This window comes from Natator depressus, chromosome 9 (genome assembly GCF_965152275.1).
Source record: "Natator depressus isolate rNatDep1 chromosome 9, rNatDep2.hap1, whole genome shotgun sequence".
Lineage (NCBI taxonomy): Eukaryota > Metazoa > Chordata > Testudines > Cheloniidae > Natator > Natator depressus.
This window is the reverse complement of record NC_134242.1, coordinates 90,213,727-90,222,174: the sequence shown is the minus strand read 5'-3', so window position 1 is coordinate 90,222,174 and position 8,448 is coordinate 90,213,727. Positions and strand designations below refer to the sequence as shown.

At 40.4% G+C, this 8,448-nt stretch overlaps 1 long non-coding RNA gene across 1 annotated transcript; it reads left to right on the top strand.

Moving 5' to 3' along the window:
• Positions 1-3,316: 3,316 nt before the first annotated feature.
• Positions 3,317-7,429, top strand: LOC141993722 (uncharacterized). The gene is made up of 3 exons (XR_012640930.1): positions 3,317-3,355; positions 5,261-5,384; positions 7,325-7,429. It is a non-coding gene; the product is annotated as an uncharacterized LOC141993722 (long non-coding RNA).
• Positions 7,430-8,448: the final 1,019 nt, after the last annotated feature.

Below are 8,448 nucleotides of genomic sequence, written 5' to 3'. Positions count from 1 at the left end.
AAAATCCTGCTGGCCTTACTCGTACACATTAAGTTCCCCTGTGTGAGTCATGGTGTATGCTTAAAATGTAGGTCAACATTGTTACATTGCTCAGGCATGTGAAAAGTTCACACCCCTGAGTGCTGTAGCTATGCCAACTTAACACCCAGTGACTTGTTCCATTGACCTAGTTACCGTCACTTGGGGAGGTGGTGTTCCTACAGTGCTGGAAAAACCCTTTCCATCTCCATAGGTTACATCTATACTACAGGGTTATGCCAGTGTAGCTATGGTGCCAAAGCTGCTTTAGTCCCTATGGTGTAGACATGGCCTGAGCAGACCTGTCCCAAGCTCTGACACTTTGCAGTTCCCGAATGGAATCAACTAGTGTTTTTGCATATTCTAACAACTCAGGATTTTTCCCAGGGGCCCCACACAAAGAGGCTCTTGAGATGAATTTAAAACAAGATTTTATTGACTAGAAGAGGAATCTCCTGGCAGGGTGGTGGATCTAATGAACACAACAGACATGCGTTATTCGCAAACCTATATAGGCATGAGAGGAGGAAGAGAACTGTCTGCTTAAGGGCTCCATGAGATAAGCTTGCTAATTAAGATGAAGGTTAGAAAGACACATGGCTTTCCATGCTTCAGGGAGTCTGCACTTCAATGTTAGAGATTGGAGGCTTGTTTGTCAAGCCAAATGGAAGCTGTGACAATCCTTTTAGAGATGTTTTCTGAAACCTCAAGGGGGAACATACTGAGCAGATCTAACAATCCGGAGGCTATATTTACTTATATAAGGATTTCAGTTAGGCCCACTAGTCCTTGTCCATCTGGGCAAAATTTGAATAATGTTGGGCACATGATTGTTACTGGGTTCACACTCATGTCTATAAGAATTAAAATTCACGAGGGTCAGGATGCTGTTATAGATGCTAAGATTAAGCCTCCAGATGTAGCCGGAAAATTAGATGTTATCTTTAATCTTTCCAATTTATGCCTAGAAAAATGTTCTGACAATATGAATTATTTCAGATGGGAAGGAAATAGGCTATGTTCACGATGTGTATATGTAGTTACTGTAGGAGCCCCAGCATCAGGATAGCTGGGGGAGGCTGGTGCAGTCTGTTAGAAGTACTATACAGCTGGGAATTCTTCCTCCCAGGTAGTGACAGTCAGCAGATTGGAGTGGCTGCTTACATTAGGAGCCTATATACCTGGTTAGACCCTAGCTTGTGGAGTGGCTGGGCCCTGGTTAATTGGGATGTGCCTATCGTAGGACTCGCAGGTAATTATCTCAGATGACTCCCCAGCTCAGGCTCAGGAATGACTGATCACACCCAGTCATTGACCAGGATCTCATTGTGGTAGGCCCTGAACAAACACAGAACAAAAAGATGGTCCCTGCCCCCAAAAGCTTACAACGAAGTATAAAAGCAGAGACAACAGATGAATTCAGACAGATGGGGGAATACAAAGAAACCAATGAGACAATATTGGTCAGCATGGCAGGCAGTGGTCCTACGACACCAGCAGCCTAACCATTAAGTTTTTTTGTAGCTATCATGGCAAAGGAGGGTTTTGAAGGAAAATTTTGTGTTTTGTGAGTGTTTCTGGGGAGCTCCTCCCAAGCGTGAGGGGCAGCATGAAAGAAAGCACAAAGATGCTGGTTTGAAAATATATCAAGTGGGTGACGGAAATTGATGTCATGAGCCGATTGGAGGTGGGAGTCCACATCACAATAGTGAATGAAAGATGACCAGGGTGCAGGACAGGGCCTTGAAAGTGAAGTTTCTTTAGTCTCACTGTAAGCTTATGTTTGATGTGAGAGAAGGGGGTGCCAGTGCGGGAGATGCAAAGAGAGGAGTGGAATGATGCAAGTGATGGGCTAGGAAAGTGATCTTTGCAGCAGCATTCTGAATGGATATGAGTACAGTAAAATGGTATCTGTCAAGGCCAGAAAGAAGGATAGTGCAGTAGTCAAGATGTAAGATGCTGAGAGCCCGGACGAGAGTTTTAGCTGTGTGGATGGATAGGGAAGGCCGTATCAGAGATGGTCTGCAGAAAAAGGACCTCCAAGATTTAGAAGTAGCCTGGATGTGATGACCAAGAGAGAGGTCCAAGTTGAAGACGATGCCCAGGTTATGGGCCTGAGTGGCCAGCAGGATGATGGTGTTGTCCACAGTGATCGAGAAAGGAGGTAGCGTGGAGTGTGGAAAAAAAAATGAAAATAATCATCAAATGGTTATCAACATTTTTCATGAAATGGAAAAAAACCTGATAATAAAAAGTTAGAACATTGATCCATATGTATTCGAGATCCTGTGGTTCTAAACGATCAATAACAATAAAGTGGGTAATGGTGCTTTGATGTAGAATGCCACTCCCACTGTTTTACCCACACTATCCTAAACAGGTTGTAACCAGTGATTTTAACATTCCAGTCGTGGAACTCATCCCACCAGGTTCCAGTTACATCACATTTCTTCTCCATAACAATTTCTGATTCCCCTTGCTTATTACCCAGACTCCTTGCATTTGCGTATAATCAACGGGAAAATGTCTTCTCTTCATTCTTTGCCACCTCAGTTCAATTTGTTCGCGACACCCTGAGTTTGAGTTTGTACTGCACTTGCACCCTTAGTTCTTTCCCCTTGTGTTTTTAGTTTAAAGCACTCCTGGTTACTCAAGCTAGTCTCTAGCCAAGAAGAATGGCCCCTCACCTGTGAGACACAAGCTGTCCCATTTGTACAGTCCCCCCACCCCACTGGAATGTAGCCCAGTGTTTCACAAAACCAGAATCTTCAGCTTTATGCCAGTTGTGTAGCCAAAGGTTCACCTCTGGAGTTTTCTACTTTCTCTTGCTCATGGGACCAGAAGGCTCTGCGAGAAGATAACTTGGACTTTCCTCTTCTTCAGCTCCCTTCCAAGATCCCTGAAGTTTTCAATAAGCTGTGAACTTCCACATGATGTCATATCATATAGAGAATCCACCACATCCTTAGGTAGGTTCCAACGGTTAATTACCATCAGTATTATAAATTTGTGCATCATTTCTGGTCGTAATGTGTCTAGCTTCAGTTTCCAGCATTGGATCTCCTTTTGCCTTTTTAATCATCAGAAATCTCTTCACTGTGTAGGTACTTGTGGACCATGATCAAGTCACCTGTTAACCATCTTTTGGATAAACTAAATAGGCTGAATTTTTTTAGTCTCACTGTAAGGCATGTTTTCTAGAGGCATTATAAAGTAGTGTAATCATTTTTCTAGCTCTTTTCTGAACCTTTTCCAGTTTTTCAACAGCCTTTTGAAGAGTGGATACCAGAAATAGACACAGCATTCCAGTATTGGTCTCATAATGCCATATACAGAGGTAATACCGCTTCACTATTACTTAATATTCTCCTGATTATACATCTAAGGATTGCATTTGCCCTCTTAGCTGAGGTTGAAAAGTCAAGCTCTCAAAAATGCAGAGGTATAGTTGAAAGCTCTACCTTAGTTCTTTCCTTCAGCTCTTAAACCTTTAAAATAAGAGATTCTCTTTATCTCATAAGTTATTTGTCATTTAATAATATATATAATATAATCCTAGCTGGAAAGTTATATAACCTTTCATACAGTGAGTTACAAGGCAGTTGCAGCTTGGCTTGATTAAGTTCAAATGAGGTCTTCAAAATGAGCTAAGTCGAAGAAAATTGGTTCATTATCTTTAAAGTTATTAACTAAAGCCCCAATTCAGCCATAAGAACACATTAAGTGCTTTGCTGAATTTGGGCCTCCAATTCTCCAAACACACTTGCCACATTCTGGAACTTTCTAATTTTAAACTCCATTGAACTGGAAGCTAAAATCTTGGGCAATGTTACAATTTGGGGAGCATCCAGGGCTTTTACCTCAGTGTTCAATTCTCTCCAGCAAGCTGAAGTTTGTTGTTTTGTTTTTTTAAAGACACACTTGCTAACCAGAGAACGTTCATTGTGAAAGGAAGCAGTGTCATTTAGTAGTTTAGCCTCCTGGAACCAGGAGATTTGGGCTGTAAGTTACAACAGCATCCATGAGTCACAACCTAGAGCTGCCCCAGTCTCCATAGCCTCAAGCAAACCCTCTATGCCAACGTTTGTAAGGGGTGCTCTGCACAAGCCATCCATAGACTGATTTACACAGGGGCACTGGAGGAATTCTCCCAAAGCCAGCAAAGGTTCTTTTACCTCAGCACACTAGTGGAGCAGCATACAGGGGCCATAGTGGAAGGGGCATTCCTTCCAAAGTGGGTAAAATAGAGTGATTTTAAAAATTAAAGACCACAGAGTGACAGCCTATATTTATTTGTACTTTGACTTTTCCTTGTTAACTTCTGTTTAATTTAATTAACCGAAAAAAGAATTAAGGGAGGAGATAGGAATAGGGGGAGTAAAAATAGATATACAATAAATATACTAAGAGATACAATATAGTATATACTTGTACATCACTGTTTTTCCAATATAAGGAGTCAAAGTAGTGTGTTACTGTGTGCTGGGTAACAAAATACTGAATAAAAATAAATGCTAACTGCCTCATAAAACAGATTAGTTCAATGAAATTAGCCCTTACTGGTAGAGCTGATCAAAAATGGTAATTATTTTTCATGGGAAATTTTTAAAAATATTCACTTTTTCACCTGTATCCCACATTTTAGGCTGCTTAGGTTTAGGTTTTTTGACAAGAAAACAGAAACAAACTGAAAACCCTTTAAAAAATGAAAAAAGTTTGGTTTTCAGTACAAAATGTTCAGTTTTTGTTTGTTTTTAAATGAAAACCTGCAAAATTTCAAACAACACAAACATTTTCCATGAAAATGCTTTGGTTGAAAAGCCATTTTTCATTAAAAAGATTTATTGATAAAAATAAATGTCACCCAGGTCTACTTATAAATTACTCACCCATGTAAAATCACAAATGCTCTTAAGTATTTGAAGAAGTATTGAGGCTGTCTTCCAGTTCAGACTTATGTATGTGTTTTAACTTGGGTTCAAAGGAATTACCCAGTGTGTAAAGTTAAACATAAACATAAACATAAACCTTTGCTGTGCCAGGGCCTAAAATTTAATTTATTTTTCAACCCATCAATCTAGTGTTTAAAAAAATAATTAGAAACAGGTTATTGATGCACAAGAATTAATGCATGCAATTTTTATGCACTCCAAAGGGAGTTCACCTCATAAATTCTCATGCACCAAGACGAGAATATCCCATTTAATTTCCAGTTACTTTATTTCATCTATCTTTCTTTAAGGATAAATATACTTGGCAGAGGTTCGTACCTTGGGTCATTCCGAATTTTTATGACTCCAGGTGGAATACATTTTCCCGAGAAAGACTAAACCACAACGCAAGAGGGAAAATGAACACCGTCAAAAGTAATTACGTAGTTCAGTCATATTTTCAAAGTACAGTGGCCATTATTACAATGGCATCTTTTGCGTACAGAAAAACTGTCATTTTTTAACCTCAGTGCCTGCCTCCAAATGTAAAAATGTATAAAATTAACAAAAACTGTGTCATGAAACTAACCCTCCCGCACACTTCTAATAGACCCCCCCACAGTCGTATTGTTTCAACTCTTGTCCTTCCTTCCCCTACTTGCCTCTTTTGAATTGTGTGCATGTTTGTTGTGCCAACTCTGTTCATATTTTAAATTCTTCAGGGCTGAGATAGTGCTGTGCAGGGACTAGCACAACTTGAGCACTGTATAAATCAAATAATAATACAGATGCTATCACCTTCAGCAAGTCCTCTCCATTCATATGAGTCGTTCTGTTCAGCAAGATTACTTGCATGAGGAAGGACTGCTCCTGGGAGTAGGGGTCCAAAGTTATTTACTGTTAGTACAGAGGAAAATTGCAAGGTCTCAGTGTAGAGACTATTGGCAGAAGCTGACCTGTGCAATGGTGATCCTGGTAATTGCACACCTGAAGTAATATCCACTCCATGTTCAGGCCGTGATCCTGCAGACTCTCACACATGCTTAATTGTATGCACTGTGAATAAAATTCAATGGGACTGTGTGTGAAGTTAAGCACGTGCATAAGTCTTTGCAGGAATGGTGCCTAAATTGCATCTTAATGGAGCATAAAGAGAAGGGAGATTGTAATAAGCAATGCATTTAAAATAGTTTTAGAATTCCTGCACACAACCAGTGTCTCTGAAGGTCTATTTGTTCCCATTTTAAACCCGTATTGTAAGAGTTTACAGACACTGTAATGAAAACATGCTCACCGTTAAAGGTACAGGTCATGTTTGTTTTTTATTCTACCTATTTGCAATTTGGCAAAAGCAGGGCATTTTCCAGTTAAGGATTATGGTTAATATTTTCAAAAGCACCAAATGACATAAGCTGCAAAGGGTCAGATTTACAAAGGTGTATTTGGGGTCTAAAGATGCAGATAGGTACCTAGTGAAATTTACAAAAGTGCTTAGGGGCCTAATTCCCATTGGAGTCAGTGGGAGTTAGGCTTCTAGACTACTGAAATCCTTTTGTAAATTCCATTAGGCACCTAAGTCCCTTTGTATATGCCCTAAATCACTCAGGTGTATTTACAAACTTGACCCATTGACTTCACTCAGTCTAATCTCCATTAGGGGTTTTCCAGTGAGCAAAGGTTTGAAGGGTCAAATCTCCATTCATTAGGTACTGATGGGATTCCCATTTGTGTTTTCCTATAAACCTTATTTGGTTGTAGCTTTGGAGGTTTATTTTTCCTGCACTCCTTGCATACCCCAAAAGACCACAAGAAATCTTTACTTGATTAAGACTTTATTGAAATCAAAGAGCAGTTGGGCTGTGCCAGGAATGAAAGATTGGGCCCTATGGTTGTACCCTTTTTGAATGGTTATTTTCCACACGTAAAACCTTTAATGCTTTATATAAGTATAATAGATAGTTGTCTCATAGAGTCATAGAATCGCAGGGTTGGAAGGGACCTCAGGAGATCATCTAGTCCAACCCCCTGCTCAAAGCAGGACCAAGCCCCAGTTTTTGCCCCAGGCTCATCATATGATGTCATTTGATGGGAGTTAACTATACCCCTAAGCCACTTTATATTTAAAAATACATATAATGCTGCTTATTAAAGAAACAAGGTGAGTGAGAGAATATCTTTTATTGGACCAACTTCTGTTGGTGAGAGAGAAAAGCTTTCGAGCTTATAATTGGCTTATTAAAGAAATGAGTTCAGGTGTATACTTGCTTGAAAGAGGGAGGTATTTGTCCTCTACAAGTAGAAATACAAAGCTGGTGATCTGTAGTTTGCCTGGCTCTAATACAGTCCAATATGTTTTTTCTCTAATAATGATAAAGTGGTGCAATTGCTACAAGCCTGTCTTCGAGATGTTGGTAAAGAACAGTGACTAATATGGATGCACAGGGGGTCCATGGATTGCACTTAAATCTATCGACTGAAAAATGAGAGCAGAGGAATAAGAAACACATTGATCTCTGGTATTAATCCTAGATTAAATAAACCTGGAGTTTTTTAAATATAAACTTGCTCTAAAGTTGCTCTGCTACACCCATGCCAAGATGGCCATCTAGGGGTGGGATCTTCAAAACATGTGAGTTACACACTCAACTACCATTGATTTTAGGTGCCTGCTGGGCCTTTGTCACTTTGGGTAGGTCTACACTGCAAAAATCCAACCCAACCCGCCACAGCAAGTCTCAGAGCCAGGTCGACTGACTCAGGCTCGCAGGGTTTGCGCCTATGGGACTAAAAATACTAGTGTAGATGTTCCTGATCAGCCTGGAGCTCAGGTCCTGAGACCCTTCCTTCACCTCTCTCAGAAGACTAGGGCCCAACCCTGAGAAGTGCAGAGTGTCCTTTCCCAGCAACATGCTGAAAGCTGCCCTCCTGTAAAGGGGTGTTGCGGCTTATTTCCCCCAAAGGGCCAGAAGGGATCAGCTGTGACTCTACATCAGGTGTCTTTCTGGGGTGGCAGAGCTATGCAGCACCCTTTTCTCGGGAGTGAGCCTGATGGCTGCACCCAATCCGATGTGATGTTCTGGCATGCATCACGCTACTCTCCTCTCTAGAAGCTTTCGTGGATGTGCCCGACATGTCATTCAGCACTAAGTGTATTAGAAAAGAAAAATCTTTCCCTACGAGTTATGAAATATTCCATAAATTTCCCTCATGTTATGGAAACAGCACGTCCTTGCCAGATCCAATCCACTGCACAAGAGAAGGTTACTACAAAGGTCTGCTAATAAAACAACTGTGGTGTTGTAGCTCAAAACAATTTATTTTATAAAATAAGATTTTTTTCTGTGATGATCAAAAACTTGTCAGGCAAGAAATAACTTTTTTAATGACTGTCAAACTATAACCTTGGAAACCTGAGGTTAGCGGCATCATCATGTCCGTCAAAATAGATACCCATCAATCTACCTCTTCTAGAAGGAAACATGATTACTTTTTGGAACAG